Source organism: Lissotriton helveticus, chromosome 6 (assembly GCF_964261635.1).
Source record: "Lissotriton helveticus chromosome 6, aLisHel1.1, whole genome shotgun sequence".
Taxonomy (NCBI): domain Eukaryota; kingdom Metazoa; phylum Chordata; class Amphibia; order Caudata; family Salamandridae; genus Lissotriton; species Lissotriton helveticus.
In genome coordinates, this window is record NC_136067.1 from 1130884779 (window position 1) to 1130909512 (window position 24734).

General features: G+C 46.7%; 18 non-coding genes across 18 annotated transcripts; 8 read left to right on the forward strand and 10 right to left on the reverse strand.

Annotated features, from left to right (window-relative positions):
• The first annotated feature begins 4757 nt into the window (after positions 1-4757).
• Positions 4758-4830, forward strand: TRNAR-ACG (transfer RNA arginine (anticodon ACG)). The gene has a single exon. It is a non-coding gene; the product is annotated as a tRNA-Arg (tRNA).
• Positions 4831-5840: 1010 nt separating this feature from the next.
• Positions 5841-5947, reverse strand: LOC144765372 (U6 spliceosomal RNA). Its single transcript, XR_013597372.1, has one exon. It is a non-coding gene; the product is annotated as a U6 spliceosomal RNA (small nuclear RNA).
• A 708-nt stretch (positions 5948-6655) lies between these two features.
• On the forward strand, positions 6656-6728 carry TRNAC-ACA (transfer RNA cysteine (anticodon ACA)). Its single transcript has one exon. It is a non-coding gene; the product is annotated as a tRNA-Cys (tRNA).
• A 1010-nt stretch (positions 6729-7738) lies between these two features.
• LOC144765282 (U6 spliceosomal RNA) lies at positions 7739-7845 on the reverse strand. The gene has a single exon (XR_013597285.1). It is a non-coding gene; the product is annotated as a U6 spliceosomal RNA (small nuclear RNA).
• A 708-nt stretch (positions 7846-8553) lies between these two features.
• On the forward strand, positions 8554-8626 carry TRNAR-ACG (transfer RNA arginine (anticodon ACG)). Its single transcript has one exon. It is a non-coding gene; the product is annotated as a tRNA-Arg (tRNA).
• Positions 8627-9635: 1009 nt separating this feature from the next.
• Positions 9636-9742, reverse strand: LOC144765157 (U6 spliceosomal RNA). Its single transcript, XR_013597167.1, has one exon. It is a non-coding gene; the product is annotated as a U6 spliceosomal RNA (small nuclear RNA).
• A 1788-nt stretch (positions 9743-11530) lies between these two features.
• On the reverse strand, positions 11531-11636 carry LOC144765271 (U6 spliceosomal RNA). Its single transcript, XR_013597274.1, has one exon. It is a non-coding gene; the product is annotated as a U6 spliceosomal RNA (small nuclear RNA).
• Positions 11637-12344: 708 nt separating this feature from the next.
• Positions 12345-12417, forward strand: TRNAR-ACG (transfer RNA arginine (anticodon ACG)). Its single transcript has one exon. It is a non-coding gene; the product is annotated as a tRNA-Arg (tRNA).
• A 1010-nt stretch (positions 12418-13427) lies between these two features.
• On the reverse strand, positions 13428-13534 carry LOC144764983 (U6 spliceosomal RNA). Its single transcript, XR_013597003.1, has one exon. It is a non-coding gene; the product is annotated as a U6 spliceosomal RNA (small nuclear RNA).
• A 708-nt stretch (positions 13535-14242) lies between these two features.
• Positions 14243-14315, forward strand: TRNAR-ACG (transfer RNA arginine (anticodon ACG)). The gene has a single exon. It is a non-coding gene; the product is annotated as a tRNA-Arg (tRNA).
• A 1009-nt stretch (positions 14316-15324) lies between these two features.
• Positions 15325-15431, reverse strand: LOC144765158 (U6 spliceosomal RNA). Its single transcript, XR_013597168.1, has one exon. It is a non-coding gene; the product is annotated as a U6 spliceosomal RNA (small nuclear RNA).
• A 1788-nt stretch (positions 15432-17219) lies between these two features.
• On the reverse strand, positions 17220-17325 carry LOC144765272 (U6 spliceosomal RNA). Its single transcript, XR_013597275.1, has one exon. It is a non-coding gene; the product is annotated as a U6 spliceosomal RNA (small nuclear RNA).
• Positions 17326-18033: 708 nt separating this feature from the next.
• On the forward strand, positions 18034-18106 carry TRNAR-ACG (transfer RNA arginine (anticodon ACG)). The gene has a single exon. It is a non-coding gene; the product is annotated as a tRNA-Arg (tRNA).
• A 1010-nt stretch (positions 18107-19116) lies between these two features.
• On the reverse strand, positions 19117-19223 carry LOC144764984 (U6 spliceosomal RNA). The gene has a single exon (XR_013597004.1). It is a non-coding gene; the product is annotated as a U6 spliceosomal RNA (small nuclear RNA).
• A 708-nt stretch (positions 19224-19931) lies between these two features.
• Positions 19932-20004, forward strand: TRNAR-ACG (transfer RNA arginine (anticodon ACG)). The gene has a single exon. It is a non-coding gene; the product is annotated as a tRNA-Arg (tRNA).
• Positions 20005-21013: 1009 nt separating this feature from the next.
• Positions 21014-21120, reverse strand: LOC144765159 (U6 spliceosomal RNA). The gene has a single exon (XR_013597169.1). It is a non-coding gene; the product is annotated as a U6 spliceosomal RNA (small nuclear RNA).
• A 1798-nt stretch (positions 21121-22918) lies between these two features.
• LOC144765273 (U6 spliceosomal RNA) lies at positions 22919-23024 on the reverse strand. The gene has a single exon (XR_013597276.1). It is a non-coding gene; the product is annotated as a U6 spliceosomal RNA (small nuclear RNA).
• Positions 23025-23732: 708 nt separating this feature from the next.
• TRNAR-ACG (transfer RNA arginine (anticodon ACG)) lies at positions 23733-23805 on the forward strand. Its single transcript has one exon. It is a non-coding gene; the product is annotated as a tRNA-Arg (tRNA).
• Positions 23806-24734: the final 929 nt, after the last annotated feature.

A 24734-nucleotide genomic window follows, 5' to 3' on the forward strand; every position in this document is an offset into this window, starting at 1 on the left:
GTGATTTTAGAAGCACGCCGCTCTTGGCACCTTTGAAACACTGCTGGGAAGTCACTTGCTGCACAGCCGATTTCAGCGCTGTCGGTGAAAATCACTTTCCCTGACTACTCTCGCCGCCATTGACAGCGAGACGCGAGGCCACGCCCACTCGAGGCCACGCCCCGCCCCGCACGACTTAAAGCGCTGAATGCGAGCGCTCTGAGTCAGAACTTGTTTCCTCCTGAGGCGATTAGCCGGGAGTTTTGTCTGCCATATTTTTAAAAATTGTGTCACCATTTACCTGTGATTTTAGAAGCACGCCGCTCTTGGCACCTTTGAAACACTGCTGGGAAGTCACTCGCTGCACAGCCGATTTCAGCGCTGTCGGTGAAAATCACTTTCCCTGACTACTCTCGCCGCCATTGACAGCGAGACGCGAGGCCACGCCCACTCGAGGCCACGCCCCCCGCCCCGCACGACTTAAAGCGCTGAATGCGAGCGCTCTGAGTCAGAACTTGTTTCCTCCTGAGGCGATTAGCCGGGAGTTTTGTCTGCCATATTTTTAAAAATTGTGTCACCATTTACCTGTGATTTTAGAAGCACGCCGCTCTTGGCACCTTTGAAACACTGCTGGGAAGTCACTCGCTGCACAGCCGATTTCAGCGCTGTCGGTGAAAATCACTTTCCCTGACTACTCTCGCCGCCATTGACAGCGAGACGCGAGGCCACGCCCACTCGAGGCCACGCCCCCCGCCCCGCACGACTTAAAGCGCTGAATGCGAGCGCTCTGAGTCAGAACTTGTTTCCTCCTGAGGCGATTAGCCGGGAGTTTTGTCTGCCATATTTTTAAAAATTGTGTCACCATTTACCTGTGATTTTAGAAGCACGCCGCTCTTGGCACCTTTGAAACACTGCTGGGAAGTCACTCGCTGCACAGCCGATTTCAGCGCTGTCGGTGAAAATCACTTTCCCTGACTACTCTCGCCGCCATTGACAGCGAGACGCGAGGCCACGCCCACTCAAGGCCACGCCCACCGCCCTCTCCCCCCTTGATAGTATGTGCTTACACCGTACGCGCAGCGGACGGGCGCAGCGGGCGCGCCGTCTGCGCGCCGAAGGCGCGCCTAAGGCAAGCCCGTCTGGGCCCGTCCGGGCCAGGACGGCCCTAGGCCCGGTCACTATGCCCGTTCTGCCGGGGCGCGACCTCTCTTATACCCGTGACAGGCTCATGGCCCTGAAACCACCTAAACACCCCACCTGCAACTACATTCATACGGGAGACAATCTTTTTGCCAGCTGCAACCTTTGTAACACGCCTCATACTAGATCTCACCGTCGGGGCTTACAGCTAGGCCTGCTGAACTGTAGGTCGCTCGTTAAACATGCTCACGAGTTAAAACTCCTCATTGAAGAACAAAGCTATGACATTTTGTTTTTAACAGAAACGTGGCTTACCCCTGACAATGGCCCGGATATTGTGAATGCCCTACCTCCCGGGTACCAAATCTGCTCATTGAATAGACCCAGTGGCAGAGGAGGTGGTTTAGCTATAATACACAAACATCACCTTACGTGTAGAACTACTGACGGTAAAATTAAAGACTGTGAAAGCTGCCACTTCACCATACAAATCTCGCCTGAAACATCCATGTCGGGCCTCCTTATATACCGCCCCCCAGGCCCACCTGCCGATTTCCCCAGCAGACTCATGGAGCATGTCACCCTCAAGGCCACGACGTCCTCCAACTTCCTCCTACTAGGAGACCTTAATCTGCACTTCCTAGATCCCTCCAACGGTCCTGCAGCGGAGCTGCGGCTTGACCTTTCGTCCATCGGCCTCCACCTAACGAACCCGCTGCCCACCCACGACAAAGGCCAGTTACTGGACCCAATCTTCACGAACATCGACGACCTTAAAACACGTGTGCACATCCCTCTCCCTTGGACAGACCACTTCCTGATCCCCTTCGAATGGAATCTCGACATCTGTCCTCCCCAACAGCCTAGAATCAAAACCCTTACTAGGCGTTGGCGCAAACTCGCTCCGGAAGAATGGGCAGCCAAACTAAGGGAATCTACCCCCTCCCTCAACCACGACCCCTCAATCGCGGACTCAGAATTTAATACGTGGCTCACTCAATCTCTGGACTGCCTCCTTCCCCGATCCAACATCCTCAAACAAACCAAGAGAGTTAACCCCTCCCCTTGGTACACCACCGAACTTAATACTCTACGGAAGGAATGCAAAAGGAACGAACGCACATGGAGGAAAGATAAGTCAAGAGAGAAGAAAGATACATTTTGTTCCTCTTTAAAGACCTACAAACTTACGCTCCAGAAAACCAAGAGGTCCTTCTATGAAGAAAGAATTAAAAAAGCATCCTGTTCCGCTCAGGAAACTTTTATCATCCTAAAAGAACTCCTTCAACCCCCAGATCCCCCTACGAAACCCCTAGACCCCATAGCCGCGGAAAACACATGCATAAAGCTGGCAACTTTCTTCGATGAAAAAATTCAAACTATTCTCGCCTCCCTACCCTCTCCCGACCCTGGTGGTACGAGGGATGACAGTCCCAACCCTCCCTCCCTTCACACCCCACCACTCAACCCCCAGGCACCTTCCCTTGACACCTTCGGCCCTGTCACTGCGGAGGACGTTGCAGTCACGTTTGCATCCATCAAAAGTGGCTCCCCCAGCGACCCAGCCCCAGTGCGCTTCCTGAAAAAGGTAGCCCCCACAGTAATCCCTCCGCTCACTACCCTCATCAACGCCTCCCTCTCACAGGGAGAAGTCCCCCCCAGCTGGAAAGCAGCAGTAGTTAAGGGCCTACTAAAAAAACCCTCACTAAACCCGCTGGACTTAACCAACTACAGGCCAATCTCCCTCCTCCCAGCAAATAGCAAAATAACGGAAAAAATCGTTAATAAAAAGCTATCTTGCTTCTTAGAAACCAACAACCTTCTGAGAAACTCACAGACAGGCTTCCGCCCTGGCCAGGGCACCGACACCGCCCTCCTGACGGCAGTAGAGAAGGCCAGAAGCATTCTTGATACAGGAGGATCAGTGGCAGTGATCCTCCTGGACCTCAGTGCGGCCTTCGACACTGTCAACCACCAGGTCCTGATCCATCGTCTGAGAGGTATTGGAGTGAAGGGCACGGCACTAAAATGGCTAACGTCATTTCTGAATAACCGCTGTTTCCAGGTCTGGGAGAATGACGGTCGCTCCCCGGCGGTCCCTCTCCACTGCGGAGTACCGCAGGGCTCTTCATTAAGCCCAACGTTGTTTAACGTTTATATGTCTCCTTTAGAGGAGGTGGTCACTCCGTTCGGTGTGACGATTATCAACTATGCCGACGACACCCAGTTGGTGGTGACCCTCTCACACCCGGACCAAGAACCCTCCAATCTACACGGGTGTCTCACGGAAATCCACAACTGGATGAACTCCTCGGCATTAAAACTCAATGGGTCTAAGACCGAAATCCTGCTGCTCGGACAAAAAGGGACCTCCCTGCCGCCCACCATGTGGCCCTCCTGTTTAGGCGACCCCCCCACCCCCAAGGATGAAGTTAAGAGCCTGGGGGTTTGGATGGAAAAAGATCTCTCCTTCAGAGTCCAAGCAAAAAAAGTGGCCGGCACTTGCTTTGGACTCCTCAGGGCGTGCAGGAAAGTGCTCCCCTTACTCCCCTTCTCCTCCCAAAAACTGCTGATTCAGGGCCTTATTTTGTCTCGGCTAGACTACAGCAACGCAATCTACCTGGGTGCACCGGAAGTCACACTCAACACCCTTCAGAGAATCCAGAATGTGGCCGCCCGACTTCTAACCAACACCCCGGCCAGATCCTCGGCCAAGCCAGCCCTGAAACAGCTTCACTGGCTGCCAGTCAGAGAAAGGGTAGTCTTCAAGGCCCTCTGCCTGGCACATAAGACTCTCCACAACAAAGGACCACCCATTCTCAAAGACTGTATTATCCCCTACCAAGCCACCAGAGCACTCCGGTCAAATCACGAGAACCTCATCACGGTCCATAAAGTCAAAAGGGCCCGAACGGGAGGTCGCCGCTTCTCAGTGAACACGGCAAAACTCTGGAACAGTCTCCCCCGGAAACTGAGAACCGAACCAACTCTCCTCCAATTTAGGAAAGCCCTGAAAACCTATCTGTTCCCCTGATCCCTCCCCCCCTCCCGCTGCTTCCCCCTCATGACTTACAGGTTCTAGCGCCGGGATGCCCCAGGGTTACTGCGCGCTCTACAAAAACCTTAACAATGTCAGGGTTGCAAAGGCTCATGGTTTGGGCTACAGACAAGGAGCATTGTGACATCACGTTGCCTGTGGAACAGTGATATTAAAGGTGAAACAGCTGCACAGTAGGTTAGGTGAAGTGCTCTGAGAGTGGAAAGGCAGCATGCTTGGGTCCCTGGACAAGGTGAGCCTACGACAAGGTGTCTGAATTTTCACCTGTATTGTAATATTAAACCCTTTTTTGTTGTATCCGCCTAATTACTAAGGAGTTCACAAGCTCAGCCCCACACAGACCTGGACCTGATTATGTTAATGCAGACTATTTAAGAAACTGAGCCTGATCTAAAAGATTTCCTTGGATCTAGGACCATTTCGCCTAGCTTTTAGGTCCTTCCTTCTCCTAAAGTCCTTTGTACAACTTAGGAAACCCTCACAGAAAAGACTTTCAGGAGGTCAGATGGGTTTCCTTGTGCCTTCACACACACACACTTTCTAGCCCTCTTAAGGACAAAAGGATTGGTATGTCTACATAGGGCCAGTGGCGCAATGGATAACGTGTCTGACTACGGATCAGAAGATTGTAGGTTCGACTCCTATCTGGCTCGGAAGAGTTGTAGGTCCCTGTTTCATTATATTCCTGTGGAATCTTATTTACCTCAGACTTGTTGTAGGTTCAATATTCTCCAGGAGGACTCATCCAGCAGATGTTCCACGGTAGAGCTGCAGTAATAGGACCACGGCTAGTTAAACGTTTCCCATTTGCTGCTGGACTCTATGTGATGGCCGTCACGTGGTGTGCTGCTTTTGTATTTCAACATGGGTCCCTGATTCTCTTAACTACAAAAAAAGCTTGTTGACAAAAGTGTGTGTGCAAGGGTCTGTGGACGCAGGCAGGTGTGTGCAATTGTATGCTTATCCATTTGCATGTGTGAGAGGGACAAACCAGCTCCTTGTGGGCTGCAGGCTTACAACTGGTAGCCCCAGTAGCCAGGCAGAAGCACAGCTAAGGAGAGAGAGGAAGTTGGTCCATAATCAGAGAAGAACCATGAGCATCTTGCCCTGCTACCTTCTTCCCCTCTAAGCCACGATCGGCCAAGACCTCTCTATTAGGGTGGAGGGTGAACATTTCTTGGACCTCAGAAACTGAGGGATGTAGACGCAATATGTCCTTCAAGCGCCTAGAGCCCTGGTGCCCAATCTGGCATGGTGTTTTTCAGCTTACCCCACCAATCTGGTTGCAAGGCAGATTATAACAGTACTGCTGAAAAGGGACTCCCAGACATCCCTGAGGCCATCATGTGCATAGGCCCTGCCCTTCTCTTTGTCCTGCTTCCCACAAAGCAACTCATCTCTGGTAGCAGTATAGATATAGGGGTGGTGAAGAATAATGACAGGGAGGCTGAAAAAGAGAAAGAAAAGTCCCAGAAGTCCTGCAGGCTTCCTTGCAAAATGCAGCTGGACATAGAGCTCACCTTCTTTACGGCAAGGCAAATACATTAAAAATGTTGAGGGGAGACTAATTGAAAAATACATATTACATGACACAGGACTGGAACCTGCTTTATTATTTTAATTAGTCTTGCAAACAAAGAAGATTTCTCTCCTAAAAACTGTTTAAAATATGGAATGCTTCACGAATTTGCATGTCATCCTTTCGCAGGGGCCTCGCTAATCTTCTCTGTATCGTTCCAATTTTAGTATATGTGCTGCCAAAGCGAGCACACTTTATTGATGAACTGACAATGTTTATAAACTCTCTAAATCTACAGTCTCTAGACATAGGGTGGCCTGGCAGAGATGCTCAGATGGCCAGTAAGCATTCAAATCTGAGCCAATGGGCAAAAATGTCTGAAGAGTAGCACTCTATTATTCTTCACTGCATTTGTGGTCCAAGACTTCACACACCGTAAGTATGTAGATTATGTCAGGGTTGCAAAGGCTCATGGTTTGGGCTACAGACAAGGAGCATTGTGACATCACGCTGCTTGAGGAACAGTGATATGAAAGGTGAAACAGCTGCACAGTAGGTTAGGTGAAGTGCTCTGAGAGTGGAAAGGCAGCATGCTTGGGTCCCTGGACAAGGTGAGCCTACGACAAGGTGTCTGAATTTTCACCTGTATTTTAATATTAAACGCCTTTTTGTTGTATCCGCCTAATTACTAAGGAGTTCACAAGCTCAGCCCCACACAGACCTGGACCTGATTATGTTAATGCAGACTATTTAAGAAACTGAGCCTGATCTAAAAGATTTCCTTGGATCTAGGACCATTTCGCCTAGATTTTAGGTCCTTCCTTCTCCTAAAGTCCTTTGTACAACTTAGGAAACCCTCACAGAAAAGACTTTCAGGAGGTCCGATGGGTTTCCTTGTGCCTTCACACACACACACTTTCTAGCCCTCTTAAGGACAAAAGGATGGGTATGTCTACATAGGGCCAGTGGCGCAATGGATAACGCGTCTGACTACAGATCAGAAGATTGTAGGTTCGACTCCTATCTGGCTCGGAAGAGTTGTTGGTCCCTGTTTCATTATATTCCTGTGGAATCTTATTTACCTCAGACTTGTTGTAGGTTCAATATTCTCCAGGAGGACTCATCCAGCAGATGTTCCATGGTAGAGCTGCAGTAATAGGACCACGGCTAGTTAAACGTTTCCCATTTGCTGCTGGACTCTATGTGATGGCCGTCACGTGGTGTGCTGCTTTTGTATTTCAACATGGGTCCCTGATTCTCTTAACTACAAAAAATGCTTGTTGACAAAAGTGTGTGTGCAAGGGTCTGTGGACGCAGGCAGGTGTGTGCAATTGAATGCTTACCCATTTACTTGTGTGAGAGGAACAAACCAGCTCCTTGTGGGCTGCAGGCTTACAACTGGCAGCCCCAGTAGCCAGGCAGAAGCACAGCTAAGGAGAGAGAGGAAGTTGGTCCATTATTAGAAAAGAACCATGAGCATCTTGCCCTGCTACCTTCTTCCCCTCTCAGCCACGATCGGCCAAGACCTCTCTATTAGGGTGGAGGGTGAACATTTCTTGGACCTCAGAAACTGAGGGATGTAGACCCAATATGTCCTTCAAGCACCTAGAGACCTGGTGCCCAATCTGGCATGGTGTTTTTCAGCTTACCCCACCAATGTGGTTGCAAGGCAGATTATAACAGTACTGCTGAAAAGGGACTCCCAGACATCCCTGAGGCCATCATTTGCATAGGCCCTGCCCTTCTCTTTGTCCTGCTTCCCACAAAGCAACTCATCTCTGGTAGCAGTATAGATATAGGGGTGGTGAAGAATAATGATAGGGAGGCTGAAAAAGAGAAAGAAAAGTCCCAGAAGTCCTGCAGGCTTCCTTGCTAAATGCAGCTGGACATAGCGCGCACCTTCTTGACTGCAAGGCAAATACATTAAAAATGTTGAGGGGAGACTAATTGAAAAATACATATTACATGACACAGGACTGGAACCTGCTTTATGATTTTAATTAGTCTTGAAAACAAAGACGATTTCTCTCCTAAAAACTGTTTAAAATATGGAACGCTTCACGAATTTGCGTGTCATCCTTGCGCAGGAGCCATGCTAATCTTCTCTGTATCGTTCCAATTTTAGTATATGTACTGCCGAAGCGAGCACACTTTATTGATGAACTGACAATGTTTATAAACTCTCTAAATCTACAGTCTCTAGACATAGGGTGGCCTGGCAGTGATGCTCAGATGGCCAGTAAGCATTCAAATCTGAGCCAATGGGCAAAAATGTCTGAAGAGTAGCACTCTATTATTCTTCACTGCATTTGTGGTCCAAGACTTCACACACCGTAAGTATGTAGATTATGTCAGGGTTGCAAAGGCTCATGGTTTGGGCTACAGACAAGGAGCATTGTGACATCACGTTGCCTGTGGAACAGTGATATTAAAGGTGAAACAGCTGCACAGTAGGTTAGGTGAAGTGCTCTGAGAGTGGAAAGGCAGCATGCTTGGGTCCCTGGACAAGGTGAGCCTACGACAAGGTGTCTGAATTTTCACCTGTATTGTAATATTAAACCCCTTTTTGTTGTATCCGCCTAATTACTAAGGAGTTCACAAGCTCAGCCCCACACAGACCTGGACCTGATTATGTTAATGCAGACTATTTAAGAAACTGAGCCTGATCTAAAAGATTTCCTTGGATCTAGGACCATTTCGCCTAGCTTTTAGGTCCTTCCTTCTCCTAAAGTCCTTTGTACAACTTAGGAAACCCTCACAGAAAAGACTTTCAGGAGGTCAGATGGGTTTCCTTGTGCCTTCACACACACACACTTTCTAGCCCTCTTAAGGACAAAAGGATGGGTATGCCTACATAGGGCCAGTGGCGCAATGGATAACGTGTCTGACTACGGATCAGAAGATTGTAGGTTCGACTCCTATCTGGCTCGGAAGAGTTGTAGGTCCCTGTTTCATTATATTCCTGTGGAATTTTATTTACCTCAGACTTGTTGTAGGTTCAATATTCTCCAGGAGGACTCATCCAGCAGATGTTCCACGGTAGAGCTGCAGTAATAGGACCACGGCTAGTTAAACGTTTCCCATTTGCTGCTGGACTCTATGTGATGGCCGTCACGTGGTGTGCTGCTTTTGTATTTCAACATGGGTCCCTGATTCTCTTAACTACAAAAAAAGCTTGTTGACAAAAGTGTGTGTGCAAGGGTCTGTGGACGCAGGCAGGTGTGTGCAATTGTATGCTTACCCATTTGCATGTGTGAGAGGGACAAACCAGCTCCTTGTGTGCTGCAGGCTTACAACTGGTAGCCCCAGTAGCCAGGCAGAAGCACAGCTAAGGAGAGAGAGAAAGTTGGTCCATAATCAGAGAAGAACCATGAGCATCTCGCCCTGCTACCTTCTTCCCCTCTCAGCCACGATCGGCCAAGACCTCTCTATTAGGGTGGAGGGTGAACATTTCTTGGACCTCAGAAACTGAGGGATGTAGACCCAATATGTCCTTCAAGCGCCTAGAGACCTGGTGCCCAATCTGGCATGGTGTTTTTCAGCTTACCCCACCAATCTGGTTGCAAGGCAGATTATAACAGTACTGCTGAAAAGGAACTCCCAGACATCCCTGAGGCCATCATTTGCATAGGCCCTGCCCTTCTCTTTGTCCTGCTTCCCACAAAGCAACTCATCTCTGGTAGCAGTATAGATATAGGGGTGGTGAAGAATAATGACAGGGAGGCTGAAAAAGAGAAAGAAAAGTCCCAGAAGTCCTGCAGGCTTCCTTGCTAAATGCAGCTGGACATAGAGCGCACCTTCTTTACTGCAAGGCAAATACATTAAAAATGTTGAGGGGAGACTAATTGAAAAATACATATTACATGACACAGGACTGGAACCTGCTTTATGATTTTAATTAGTCTTGAAAACAAAGAAGATTTCTCTCCTAAAACTGGTTAAAATATGGAACGCTTCACGAATTTGCGTGTCATCCTTGCGCAGGGGCCATGCTAATCTTCTCTGTATCGTTCCAATTTTTGTATATGTGCTGCCGAAGCGAGCACACTTTATGGATGAACTGACAATGTTTATAAACTCTCTAAATCTACAGTCTCTAGACATAGGGTGGCCTGGCAGAGATGCTCAGATGGCCAGTAAGCATTCAAATCTGAGCCAATGGGAAAAAATGTCTGAAGAGTAGCACTCTATTATTCTTCACTGCATTTGTGGTCCAAGACTTCACACACCGTAAGTATGTAGATTATGTCAGGGTTGCAAAGGATCATGGTTTGGGCTACAGAAAAGGAGCATTGTGACATCACGCTGCCTGTGGAACAGTGATATTAAAGGTGAAACAGCTGCACAGTAGGTTAGGTGAAGTGCTCTGAGAGTGGAAAGGCAGCATGCCTGGGTCCCCGGACAAGGTGAGCCTACGACAAGGTGTCTGAATTTTCACCTGTATTGTAATATTAAACCCCTTTTTGTTGTATCCACCTAATTACTAAGGAGTTCACAAGCTCAGTACACACAGACCTGGACGTGATTATGTTAATGTAGACTATTTAAGAAACTGAGCCTGATCTAAAAGATTTTCTTGGATCTAGAACCATTTCGCCTAGATTTTAGGTCCTTCCTTCTCCTAAAGTCCTTTGTACAACTTAGGAAACCCTCACAGAAAAGACTTTCAGGAGGTGATGGGTTTCCTTGTGCCTTCACACACACACACTTTCTAGCCCTCTTAAGGACAAAAGGATGGGTATGTCTACATAGGGCCAGTGGCGCAATGGATAACACGTCTGACTACGGATCAGAAGATTGTAGATTCGACTCCTATCTGGCTCGGAAGAGTTGTAGGTCCCTGTTTCATTATATTCCTGTGGAATCTTATTTACCTCAGACTTGTTGTAGGTTCAATATTCTCCAGGAGGACTCATCCAGCAGATGTTCCACGGTAGAGCTGCAGTAATAGGACCACGGCTAGTTAAACGTTTCCCATTTGCTGCTGGACTCTATGTGATGGCCGTCACGTGGTGTGCTGCTTTTGTATTTCAACATGGGTCCCTGATTCTCTTAACTACAAAAAAAGCTTGTTGACAAAAGTGTGTGTGCAAGGGTCTGTGGAAGCAGGGAGGTGTGTGCAATTGTATGCTTACCCATTTACATGTGTGAGAGGGACAAACCAGCTCCTTGTGGGCTGCAGGCTTACAACTGGTAGCCCCAGTAGCCAGGCAGAAGCACAGCTAAGGAGAGAGAGGAAGTTGGTCCATAATCAGAGAAGAACCATGAGCATCTTGCCCTGCTACCTTCTTCCCCTCTTAGCCACGATCGGCCAAGACCTCTCTATTAGGGTGGAGGGTGAACATTTCTTGGACCTCAGAAACTGAGGGATGTAGACCCAATATGTCCTTCAAGCACCTAGAGACCTGGTGCCCAATCTGGCATGGTGTTTTTCAGCTTACCCCACCAATCTGGTTGCAAGGCAGATTATAACAGTACTGCTGAAAAGGGACTCCCAGACATCCCTGAGGCCATCATTTGCATAGGCCCTGCCCTTCTCTTTGTCCTGCTTCCCACAAAGCAACTAATCTCTGGTAGCAGTATAGATATAGGGGTGGTGAAGAATAATGACAGGGAGGCTGAAAAAGAGAAAGAAAAGTCCCAGAAGTCCTGCAGGCTTCCTTGCTAAATGCAGCTGGACATAGAGCGCACCTTCTTCACTGCAAGGCAAATACATTAAAAATGTTGAGGGGAGACTAATTGAAAAATACATATTACATGACACAGGACTGGAACCTGCTTTATTATTTTAATTAGTCTTGAAAACAAAGAAGATTTCTCTCCTAAAAACTGTTTAAAATATGGAACGCTTCACGAATTTGCGTGTCATCCTTGCGCAGGGGCCATGCTAATCTTCTCTGTATCATTCCAATTTCAGTATATGTGCTGCGAAGCGAGCATACTTTATTGATGAACTGACAATGTTTATAAACTCTCTAAATCTACAGTCTCTAGACATAGGGTGGCCAGGCAGAGATGCTCAGATGGCCAGTAAGCATTCAAATCTGAGCCAATGGGCAAAAATGTCTGAAGAGTAGCACTCTATTATTCTTCACTGCATTTGTGGTCCAAGACTTCACACACCGTAAGTATGTAGATTATGTCAGGGTTGCAAAGGCTCATGGTTTGGGCTACAGACAAGGCGCATTGTGACATCACGCTGCCTGTGGAACAGTGATATTAAAGGTGAAACAGCTGCACAGTAGGTTAGGTGAAGTGCTCTGAGAGTGGAAAGGCAGCATGCCTGGGTCCCCGGACAAGGTGAGCCTACGACAAGGTGTCTGAATTTTCACCTGTATTGTAATATTAAACCCCTTTTTGTTGTATCCGCCTAATTACTAAGGAGTTCACAAGCTCAGCCCCACACAGACCTGGACCTGATTATGTTAATGCAGACTATTTAAGAAACTGAGCCTGATCTAAAAGATTTCCTTGGATCTAGGACCATTTCGCCTAGCTTTTAGGTCCTTCCTTCTCCTAAAGTCCTTTGTACAACTTAGGAAACCCTCACAGAAAAGACTTTCAGGAGGTCAGATGGGTTTCCTTGTGCCTTCACACACACACACTTTCTAGCCCTCTTAAGGACAAAAGGATGGGTATGTCTACATAGGGCCAGTGGCGCAATGGATAACGCGTCTGACTACGGATCAGAAGATTGTAGGTTTGACTCCTATCTGGCTCGGAAGAGTTGTAGGTCCCTGTTTCATTATATTCCTGTGGAATCTTATTTACCTCAGACTTGTTTTAGGTTCAATATTCTCCAGGAGGACTCATCCAGCAGATGTTCCACGGTAGAGCTGCAGTAATAGGACCACGGCTAGTTAAACGTTTCCCATTTGCTGCTGGACTCTATGTGATGGCCGTCACGTGGTGTGCTGCTTTTGTATTTCAACATGGGTCCCTGATTCTCTTAACTACAAAAAATGCTTGTTGACAAAAGTGTGTGTGCAAGGGTCTGTGGACGCAGGCAGGTGTGTGCAATTGAATGCTTACCCATTAACTTGTGTGAGAGGAACAAACCAGCTCCTTGTGGGCTGCAGGCTTACAACTGGTAGCCCCAGTAGCCAGGCAGAAGCACAGCTAAGGAGAGAGAGGAAGTTGGTCCATTATTAGAGAAGAACCATGAGCATCTTGCCCTGCTACCTTCTTCCCCTCTCAGCCACGATCGGCCCAGACCTCTCTATTAGGGTGGAGGGTGAACATTTCTTGGACCTCAGAAACTGAGGGATGTAGACCCAATATGTCCTTCAAGCACCTAGAGACCTGGTGCCCAATCTGGCATGGTGTTTTTCAGCTTACCCCACCAATGTGGTTGCAAGGCAGATTATAACAGTACTGCTGAAAAGGGACTCCCAGACATCCCTGAGGCCATCATTTGCATAGGCCCTGCCCTTCTCTTTGTCCTGCTTCCCACAAAGCAACTCATCTCTGGTAGCAGTATAGATATAGGGGTGGTGAAGAATAATGACAGGGAGGCTGAAAAAGAGAAAGAAAAGTCCCAGAAGTCCTGCAGGCTTCCTTGCTAAACGCAGCTGGACATAGCGCGCACCTTCTTGACTGCAAGGCAAATACATTAAAAATGTTGAGGGGAGACTAATTGAAAAATACATATTACATGACACAGGACTGGAACCTGCTTTATGATTTTAATTAGTCTTGAAAACAAAGAAGATTTCTCTCCTAAAAACTGTTTAAAATATGGAACGCTTCACGAATTTGCGTGTCATCCTTGCGCAGGGGCCATGCTAATCTTCTCTGTATCGTTCCAATTTTAGTATATGTGCTGCCGAAGCGAGCACACTTTATTGATGAACTGACAATGTTTATAAACTCTCTAAATCTACAGTCTCTAGACATAGGGTGGCCTGGCAGTGATGCTCAGATGGCCAGTAAGCATTCAAATCTGAGCCAATGGGCAAAAATGTCTGAAGAGTAGCACTCTATTATTCTTCACTGCATTTGTGGTCCAAGACTTCACACACCGTAAGTATGTAGATTATGTCAGGGTTGCAAAGGCTCATGGTTTGGGCTACAGACAAGGAGCATTGTGACATCACGTTGCCTGTGGAACAGTGATATTAAAGGTGAAACAGCTGCACAGTAGGTTAGGTGAAGTGCTCTGAGAGTGGAAAGGCAGCATGCTTGGGTCCCTGGACAAGGTGAGCCTACGACAAGGTGTCTGAATTTTCACCTGTATTGTAATATTAAACCCCTTTTTGTTGTATCCGCCTAATTACTAAGGAGTTCACAAGCTCAGCCCCACACAGACCTGGACCTGATTATGTTAATGCAGACTATTTAAGAAACTGAGCCTGATCTAAAAGATTTCCTTGGATCTAGGACCATTTCGCCTAGCTTTTAGGTCCTTCCTTCTCCTAAAGTCCTTTGTACAACTTAGGAAACCCTCACAGAAAAGACTTTCAGGAGGTCAGATGGGTTTCCTTGTGCCTTCACACACACACACTTTCTAGCCCTCTTAAGGACAAAAGGATGGGTATGCCTACATAGGGCCAGTGGCGCAATGGATAACGTGTCTGACTACGGATCAGAAGATTGTAGGTTCGACTCCTATCTGGCTCGGAAGAGTTGTAGGTCCCTGTTTCATTATATTCCTGTGGAATTTTATTTACCTCAGACTTGTTGTAGGTTCAATATTCTCCAGGAGGACTCATCCAGCAGATGTTCCACGGTAGAGCTGCAGTAATAGGACCACGGCTAGTTAAACGTTTCCCATTTGCTGCTGGACTCTATGTGATGGCCGTCACGTGGTGTGCTGCTTTTGTATTTCAACATGGGTCCCTGATTCTCTTAACTACAAAAAAAGCTTGTTGACAAAAGTGTGTGTGCAAGGGTCTGTGGACGCAGGCAGGTGTGTGCAATTGTATGCTTACCCATTTGCATGTGTGAGAGGGACAAACCAGCTCCTTGTGTGCTGCAGGCTTACAACTGGTAGCCCCAGTAGCCAGGCAGAAGCACAGCTAAGGAGAGAGAGAAAGTTGGTCCATAATCAGAGAAGAACCATGAGCATCTCGCCCTGCTACCTTCTTCCCCTCTCAGCCACGATCGGCCAAGACCTCTCTATTAGGGTGGAGGGTGAACATTTCTTGGACCTCAGAAACTGAGGGATGTAGACCCAATATGTCCTTCAAGCGCCTAGAGACCTGGTGCCCAATCTGGCATGGTGTTTTTCAGCTTACCCCACCAATCTGGTTGCAAGGCAGATTATAACAGTACTGCTGAAAAGGAACTCCCAGACATCCCTGAGGCCATCATTTGCATAGGCCCTGCCCTTCTCTTTGTCCTGCTTCCCACAAAGCAACTCATCTCTGGTAGCAGTATAGATATAGGGGTGGTGAAGAATAATGACAGGGAGGCTGAAAAAGAGAAAGAAAAGTCCCAGAAGTCCTGCAGGCTTCCTTGCTAAATGCAGCTGGACATAGAGCGCACCTTCTTTACTGCAAGGCAAATACATTAAAAATGTTGAGGGGAGACTAATTGAAAAATACATATTACATGACACAGGACTGGAACCTGCTTTATGATTTTAATTAGTCTTGAAAACAAAGAAGATTTCTCTCCTAAAACTGGTTAAAATATGGAACGCTTCACGAATTTGCGTGTCATCCTTGCGCAGGGGCCATGCTAATCTTCTCTGTATCGTTCCAATTTTTGTATATGTGCTGCCGAAGCGAGCACACTTTATGGATGAACTGACAATGTTTATAAACTCTCTAAATCTACAGTCTCTAGACATAGGGTGGCCTGGCAGAGATGCTCAGATGGCCAGTAAGCATTCAAATCTGAGCCAATGGGAAAAAATGTCTGAAGAGTAGCACTCTATTATTCTTCACTGCATTTGTGGTCCAAGACTTCACACACCGTAAGTATGTAGATTATGTCAGGGTTGCAAAGGATCATGGTTTGGGCTACAGAAAAGGAGCATTGTGACATCACGCTGCCTGTGGAACAGTGATATTAAAGGTGAAACAGCTGCACAGTAGGTTAGGTGAAGTGCTCTGAGAGTGGAAAGGCAGCATGCCTGGGTCCCCGGACAAGGTGAGCCTACGACAAGGTGTCTGAATTTTCACCTGTATTGTAATATTAAACCCCTTTTTGTTGTATCCACCTAATTACTAAGGAGTTCACAAGCTCAGTACACACAGACCTGGACGTGATTATGTTAATGTAGACTATTTAAGAAACTGAGCCTGATCTAAAAGATTTTCTTGGATCTAGAACCATTTCGCCTAGATTTTAGGTCCTTCCTTCTCCTAAAGTCCTTTGTACAACTTAGGAAACCCTCACAGAAAAGACTTTCAGGAGGTGATGGGTTTCCTTGTGCCTTCACACACACACACTTTCTAGCCCTCTTAAGGACAAAAGGATGGGTATGTCTACATAGGGCCAGTGGCGCAATGGATAACACGTCTGACTACGGATCAGAAGATTGTAGATTCGACTCCTATCTGGCTCGGAAGAGTTGTAGGTCCCTGTTTCATTATATTCCTGTGGAATCTTATTTACCTCAGACTTGTTGTAGGTTCAATATTCTCCAGGAGGACTCATCCAGCAGATGTTCCACGGTAGAGCTGCAGTAATAGGACCACGGCTAGTTAAACGTTTCCCATTTGCTGCTGGACTCTATGTGATGGCCGTCACGTGGTGTGCTGCTTTTGTATTTCAACATGGGTCCCTGATTCTCTTAACTACAAAAAAAGCTTGTTGACAAAAGTGTGTGTGCAAGGGTCTGTGGAAGCAGGGAGGTGTGTGCAATTGTATGCTTACCCATTTACATGTGTGAGAGGGACAAACCAGCTCCTTGTGGGCTGCAGGCTTACAACTGGTAGCCCCAGTAGCCAGGCAGAAGCACAGCTAAGGAGAGAGAGGAAGTTGGTCCATAATCAGAGAAGAACCATGAGCATCTTGCCCTGCTACCTTCTTCCCCTCTTAGCCACGATCGGCCAAGACCTCTCTATTAGGGTGGAGGGTGAACATTTCTTGGACCTCAGAAACTGAGGGATGTAGACCCAATATGTCCTTCAAGCACCTAGAGACCTGGTGCCCAATCTGGCATGGTGTTTTTCAGCTTACCCCACCAATCTGGTTGCAAGGCAGATTATAACAGTACTGCTGAAAAGGGACTCCCAGACATCCCTGAGGCCATCATTTGCATAGGCCCTGCCCTTCTCTTTGTCCTGCTTCCCACAAAGCAACTAATCTCTGGTAGCAGTATAGATATAGGGGTGGTGAAGAATAATGACAGGGAGGCTGAAAAAGAGAAAGAAAAGTCCCAGAAGTCCTGCAGGCTTCCTTGCTAAATGCAGCTGGACATAGAGCGCACCTTCTTCACTGCAAGGCAAATACATTAAAAATGTTGAGGGGAGACTAATTGAAAAATACATATTACATGACACAGGACTGGAACCTGCTTTATTATTTTAATTAGTCTTGAAAACAAAGAAGATTTCTCTCCTAAAAACTGTTTAAAATATGGAACGCTTCACGAATTTGCGTGTCATCCTTGCGCAGGGGCCATGCTAATCTTCTCTGTATCATTCCAATTTCAGTATATGTGCTGCGAAGCGAGCATACTTTATTGATGAACTGACAATGTTTATAAACTCTCTAAATCTACAGTCTCTAGACATAGGGTGGCCAGGCAGAGATGCTCAGATGGCCAGTAAGCATTCAAATCTGAGCCAATGGGCAAAAATGTCTGAAGAGTAGCACTCTATTATTCTTCACTGCATTTGTGGTCCAAGACTTCACACACCGTAAGTATGTAGATTATGTCAGGGTTGCAAAGGCTCATGGTTTGGGCTACAGACAAGGCGCATTGTGACATCACGCTGCCTGTGGAACAGTGATATTAAAGGTGAAACAGCTGCACAGTAGGTTAGGTGAAGTGCTCTGAGAGTGGAAAGGCAGCATGCCTGGGTCCCCGGACAAGGTGAGCCTACGACAAGGTGTCTGAATTTTCACCTGTATTGTAATATTAAACCCCTTTTTGTTGTATCCGCCTAATTACTAAGGAGTTCACAAGCTCAGCCCCACACAGACCTGGACCTGATTATGTTAATGCAGACTATTTAAGAAACTGAGCCTGATCTAAAAGATTTCCTTGGATCTAGGACCATTTCGCCTAGCTTTTAGGTCCTTCCTTCTCCTAAAGTCCTTTGTACAACTTAGGAAACCCTCACAGAAAAGACTTTCAGGAGGTCAGATGGGTTTCCTTGTGCCTTCACACACACACACTTTCTAGCCCTCTTAAGGACAAAAGGATGGGTATGTCTACATAGGGCCAGTGGCGCAATGGATAACGCGTCTGACTACGGATCAGAAGATTGTAGGTTTGACTCCTATCTGGCTCGGAAGAGTTGTAGGTCCCTGTTTCATTATATTCCTGTGGAATCTTATTTACCTCAGACTTGTTTTAGGTTCAATATTCTCCAGGAGGACTCATCCAGCAGATGTTCCACGGTAGAGCTGCAGTAATAGGACCACGGCTAGTTAAACGTTTCCCATTTGCTGCTGGACTCTATGTGATGGCCGTCACGTGGTGTGCTGCTTTTGTATTTCAACATGGGTCCCTGATTCTCTTAACTACAAAAAATGCTTGTTGACAAAAGTGTGTGTGCAAGGGTCTGTGGACGCAGGCAGGTGTGTGCAATTGAATGCTTACCCATTAACTTGTGTGAGAGGAACAAACCAGCTCCTTGTGGGCTGCAGGCTTACAACTGGTAGCCCCAGTAGCCAGGCAGAAGCACAGCTAAGGAGAGAGAGGAAGTTGGTCCATTATTAGAGAAGAACCATGAGCATCTTGCCCTGCTACCTTCTTCCCCTCTCAGCCACGATCGGCCCAGACCTCTCTATTAGGGTGGAGGGTGAACATTTCTTGGACCTCAGAAACTGAGGGATGTAGACCCAATATGTCCTTCAAGCACCTAGAGACCTGGTGCCCAATCTGGCATGGTGTTTTTCAGCTTACCCCACCAATGTGGTTGCAAGGCAGATTATAACAGTACTGCTGAAAAGGGACTCCCAGACATCCCTGAGGCCATCATTTGCATAGGCCCTGCCCTTCTCTTTGTCCTGCTTCCCACAAAGCAACTCATCTCTGGTAGCAGTATAGATATAGGGGTGGTGAAGAATAATGACAGGGAGGCTGAAAAAGAGAAAGAAAAGTCCCAGAAGTCCTGCAGGCTTCCTTGCTAAACGCAGCTGGACATAGCGCGCACCTTCTTGACTGCAAGGCAAATACATTAAAAATGTTGAGGGGAGACTAATTGAAAAATACATATTACATGACACAGGACTGGAACCTGCTTTATGATTTTAATTAGTCTTGAAAACAAAGAAGATTTCTCTCCTAAAAACTGTTTAAAATATGGAACGCTTCACGAATTTGCGTGTCATCCTTGCGCAGGGGCCATGCTAATCTTCTCTGTATCGTTCCAATTTTAGTATATGTGCTGCCGAAGCGAGCACACTTTATTGATGAACTGACAATGTTTATAAACTCTCTAAATCTACAGTCTCTAGACATAGGGTGGCCTGGCAGAGATGCTCAGATGGCCAGTAAGCATTCAAATCTGAGCCAATGGGCAAAAATGTCTGAAGAGTAGCACTCTATTATTCTTCACTGCATTTGTGGTCCAAGACTTCACACACCGTAAGTATGTAGATTATGTCAGGGTTGCAAAGGCTCATGGTTTGGGCTACAGACAAGGAGCATTATGACATCACGTTGCCTGTGGAACAGTGATATTAAAGGTGAAACAGCTGCACAGTAGGTTAGGTGAAGTGCTCTGAGAGTGGAAAGGCAGCATGCTTGGGTCCCTGGACAAGGTGAGCCTACGACAAGGTGTCTGAATTTTCACCTGTATTGTAATATTAAACCCCTTTTTGTTGTATCCGCCTAATTACTAAGGAGTTCACAAGCTCAGCCCCACACAGACCTGGACCTGATTATGTTAATGCAGACTATTTAAGAAACTGAGCCTGATCTAAAAGATTTCCTTGGATCTAGGACCATTTCGCCTAGCTTTTAGGTCCTTCCTTCTCCTAAAGTCCTTTGTACAACTTAGGAAACCCTCACAGAAAAGACTTTCAGGAGGTCAGATGGGTTTCCTTGTGCCTTCACACACACACACTTTCTAGCCCTCTTAAGGACAAAAGGATGGGTATGTCTACATAGGGCCAGTGGCGCAATGGATAACGTGTCTGACTACGGATCAGAAGATTGTAGGTTCGACTCCTATCTGGCTCGGAAGAGTTGTTGGTCCCTGTTTCATTATATTCCTGTGGAATTTTATTTACCTCAGACTTGTTGTAGGTTCAATATTCTCCAGGAGGACTCATCCAGCAGATGTTCCACGGTAGAGCTGCAGTAATAGGACCACGGCTAGTTAAACGTTTCCCATTTGCTGCTGGACTCTATGTGATGGCCGTCACGTGGTGTGCTGCTTTTGTATTTCAACATGGGTCCCTGATTCTCTTAACTACAAAAAAAGCTTGTTGACAAAAGTGTGTGTGCAAGGGTCTGTGGACGCAGGCAGGTGTGTGCAATTGTATGCTTACCCATTTGCATGTGTGAGAGGGACAAACCAGCTCCTTGTGTGCTGCAGGCTTACAACTGGTAGCCCCAGTAGCCAGGCAGAAGCACAGCTAAGGAGAGAGAGAAAGTTGGTCCATAATCAGAGAAGAATCATGAGCATCTCGCCCTGCTACCTTCTTCCCCTCTCAGCCACGATCGGCCAAGACCTCTCTATTAGGGTGGAGGGTGAACATTTCTTGGACCTCAGAAACTGAGGGATGTAGACCCAATATGTCCTTCAAGCGCCTAGAGACCTGGTGCCCAATCTGGCATGGTGTTTTTCAGCTTACCCCACCAATCTGGTTGCAAGGCAGATTATAACAGTACTGCTGAAAAGGAACTCCCAGACATCCCTGAGGCCATCATTTGCATAGGCCCTGCCCTTCTCTTTGTCCTGCTTCCCACAAAGCAACTCATCTCTGGTAGCAGTATAGATATAGGGGTGGTGAAGAATAATGACAGGGAGGCTGAAAAAGAGAAAGAAAAGTCCCAGAAGTCCTGCAGGCTTCCTTGCTAAATGCAGCTGGACATAGAGCGCACCTTCTTTACTGCAAGGCAAATACATTAAAAATGTTGAGGGGAGACTAATTGAAAAATACATATTACATGACACAGGACTGGAACCTGCTTTATTATTTTAATTAGTCTTGAAAACAAAGAAGATTTCTCTCCTAAAACTGGTTAAAATATGGAACGCTTCACGAATTTGCGTGTCATCCTTGCGCAGGGGCCATGCTAATCTTCTCTGTATCGTTCCAATTTTTGTATATGTGCTGCCGAAGCGAGCACACTTTATGGATGAACTGACAATGTTTATAAACTCTCTAAATCTACAGTCTCTAGACATAGGGTGGCCTGGCAGAGATGCTCAGATGGCCAGTAAGCATTCAAATCTGAGCCAATGGGAAAAAATGTCTGAAGAGTAGCACTCTATTATTCTTCACTGCATTTGTGGTCCAAGACTTCACACACCGTAAGTATGTAGATTATGTCAGGGTTGCAAAGGATCATGGTTTGGGCTACAGAAAAGGAGCATTGTGACATCACGCTGCCTGTGGAACAGTGATATTAAAGGTGAAACAGCTGCACAGTAGGTTAGGTGAAGTGCTCTGAGAGTGGAAAGGCAGCATGCTTGGGTCCCTGGACAAGGTGAGCCGACGACAAGGTGTCTGAATTTTCACCTGTATTGTAATATTAAACCCCTTTTTGTTGTATCCACCTAATTACTAAGGAGTTCACAAGCTCAGTACACACAGACCTGGACGTGATTATGTTAATGTAGACTATTTAAGAAAGTGAGCCTGATCTAAAAGATTTTCTTGGATCTAGAACCATTTCGCCTAGATTTTAGGTCCTTCCTTCTCCTAAAGTCCTTTGTACAACTTAGGAAACCCTCACAGAAAAGACTTTCAGGAGGTGATGGGTTTCCTTGTGCCTTCACACACACACACTTTCTAGCCCTCTTAAGGACAAAAGGATGGGTATGTCTACATAGGGCCAGTGGCGCAATGGATAACACGTCTGACTACGGATCAGAAGATTGTAGATTCGACTCCTATCTGGCTCGGAAGAGTTGTAGGTCCCTGTTTCATTATATTCCTGTGGAATCTTATTTACCTCAGACTTGTTGTAGGTTCAATATTCTCCAGGAGGACTCATCCAGCAGATGTTCCACGGTAGAGCTGCAGTAATAGGACCACGGCTAGTTAAACGTTTCCCATTTGCTGCTGGACTCTATGTGATGGCCGTCACGTGGTGTGCTGCTTTTGTATTTCAACATGGGTCCCTGATTCTCTTAACTACAAAAAAAGCTTGTTGACAAAAGTGTGTGTGCAAGGGTCTGTGGAAGCAGGGAGGTGTGTGCAATTGTATGCTTACCCATTTACATGTGTGAGAGGGACAAACCAGCTCCTTGTGGGCTGCAGGCTTACAACTGGTAGCCCCAGTAGCCAGGCAGAAGCACAGCTAAGGAGAGAGAGAAAGTTGGTCCATAATCAGAGAAGAACCATGAGCATCTTGCCCTGCTACCTTCTTCCCCTCTTAGCCACGATCGGCCACGATCGGCCAAGACCTCTCTATTAGGGTGGAGGGTGAACATTTCTTGGACCTCAGAAACTGAGGGATGTAGACCCAATATGTCCTTCAAGCACCTAGAGACCTGGTGCCCAATCTGGCATGGTGTTTTTCAGCTTACCCCACCAATCTGGTTGCAAGGCAGATTATAACAGTACTGCTGAAAAGGGACTCCCAGACATCCCTGAGGCCATCATTTGCATAGGCCCTGCCCTTCTCTTTGTCCTGCTTCCCACAAAGCAACTAATCTCTGGTAGCAGTATAGATATAGGGGTGGTGAAGAATAATGACAGGGAGGCTGAAAAAGAGAAAGAAAAGTCCCAGAAGTCCTGCAGGCTTCCTTGCTAAATGCAGCTGGACATAGAGCGCACCTTCTTCACTGCAAGGCAAATACATTAAAAATGTTGAGGGGAGACTAATTGAAAAATACATATTACATGACACAGGACTGGAACCTGCTTTATTATTTTAATTAGTCTTGAAAACAAAGAAGATTTCTCTCCTAAAAACTGTTTAAAATATGGAACGCTTCACGAATTTGCGTGTCATCCTTGCGCAGGGGCCATGCTAATCTTCTCTGTATCATTCCAATTTCAGTATATGTGCTGCGAAGCGAGCATACTTTATTGATGAACTGACAATGTTTATAAACTCTCTAAATCTACAGTCTCTAGACATAGGGTGGCCAGGCAGAGATGCTCAGATGGCCAGTAAGCATTCAAATCTGAGCCAATGGGCAAAAATGTCTGAAGAGTAGCACTCTATTATTCTTCACTGCATTTGTGGTCCAAGACTTCACACACCGTAAGTATGTAGATTATGTCAGGGTTGCAAAGGCTCATGGTTTGGGCTACAGACAAGGCGCATTGTGACATCACGCTGCCTGTGGAACAGTGATATTAAAGGTGAAACAGCTGCACAGTAGGTTAGGTGAAGTGCTCTGAGAGTGGAAAGGCAGCATGCCTGGGTCCCCGGACAAGGTGAGCCTACGACAAGGTGTCTGAATTTTCACCTGTATTGTAATATTAAACCCCTTTTTGTTGTATCCGCCTAATTACTAAGGAGTTCACAAGCTCAGCCCCACACAGACCTGGACCTGATTATGTTAATGCAGACTATTTAAGAAACTGAGCCTGATCTAAAAGATTTCCTTGGATCTAGGACCATTTCGCCTAGCTTTTAGGTCCTTCCTTCTCCTAAAGTCCTTTGTACAACTTAGGAAACCCTCACAGAAAAGACTTTCAGGAGGTCAGATGGGTTTCCTTGTGCCTTCACACACACACACTTTCTAGCCCTCTTAAGGACAAAAGGATGGGTATGTCTACATAGGGCCAGTGGCGCAATGGATAACGCGTCTGACTACGGATCAGAAGATTGTAGGTTTGACTCCTATCTGGCTCGGAAGAGTTGTAGGTCCCTGTTTCATTATATTCCTGTGGAATCTTATTTACCTCAGACTTGTTTTAGGTTCAATATTCTCCAGGAGGACTCATCCAGCAGATGTTCCACGGTAGAGCTGCAGTAATAGGACCACGGCTAGTTAAACGTTTCCCATTTGCTGCTGGACTCTATGTGATGGCCGTCACGTGGTGTGCTGCTTTTGTATTTCAACATGGGTCCCTGATTCTCTTAACTACAAAAAATGCTTGTTGACAAAAGTGTGTGTGCAAGGGTCTGTGGACGCAGGCAGGTGTGTGCAATTGAATGCTTACCCATTTACTTGTGTGAGAGGAACAAACCAGCTCCTTGTGGGCTGCAGGCTTACAACTGGTAGCCCCAGTAGCCAGGCAGAAGCACAGCTAAGGAGAGAGAGGAAGTTGGTCCATTATTAGAAAAGAACCATGAGCATCTTGCCCTGCTACCTTCTTCCCCTCTCAGCCACGATCGGCCAAGACCTCTCTATTAGGGTGGAGGGTGAACATTTCTTGGACCTCAGAAACTGAGGGATGTAGACCCAATATGTCCTTCAAGCACCTAGAGACCTGGTGCCCAATCTGGCATGGTGTTTTTCAGCTTACCCCACCAATGTGGTTGCAAGGCAGATTATAACAGTACTGCTGAAAAGGGACTCCCAGACATCCCTGAGGCCATCATTTGCATAGGCCCTGCCCTTCTCTTTGTCCTGCTTCCCACAAAGCAACTCATCTCTGGTAGCAGTATAGATATAGGGGTGGTGAAGAATAATGACAGGGAGGCTGAAAAAGAGAAAGAAAAGTCCCAGAAGTCCTGCAGGCTTCCTTGCTAAATGCAGCTGGACATAGCGCGCACCTTCTTGACTGCAAGGCAAATACATTAAAAATGTTGAGGGGAGACTAATTGAAAAATACATA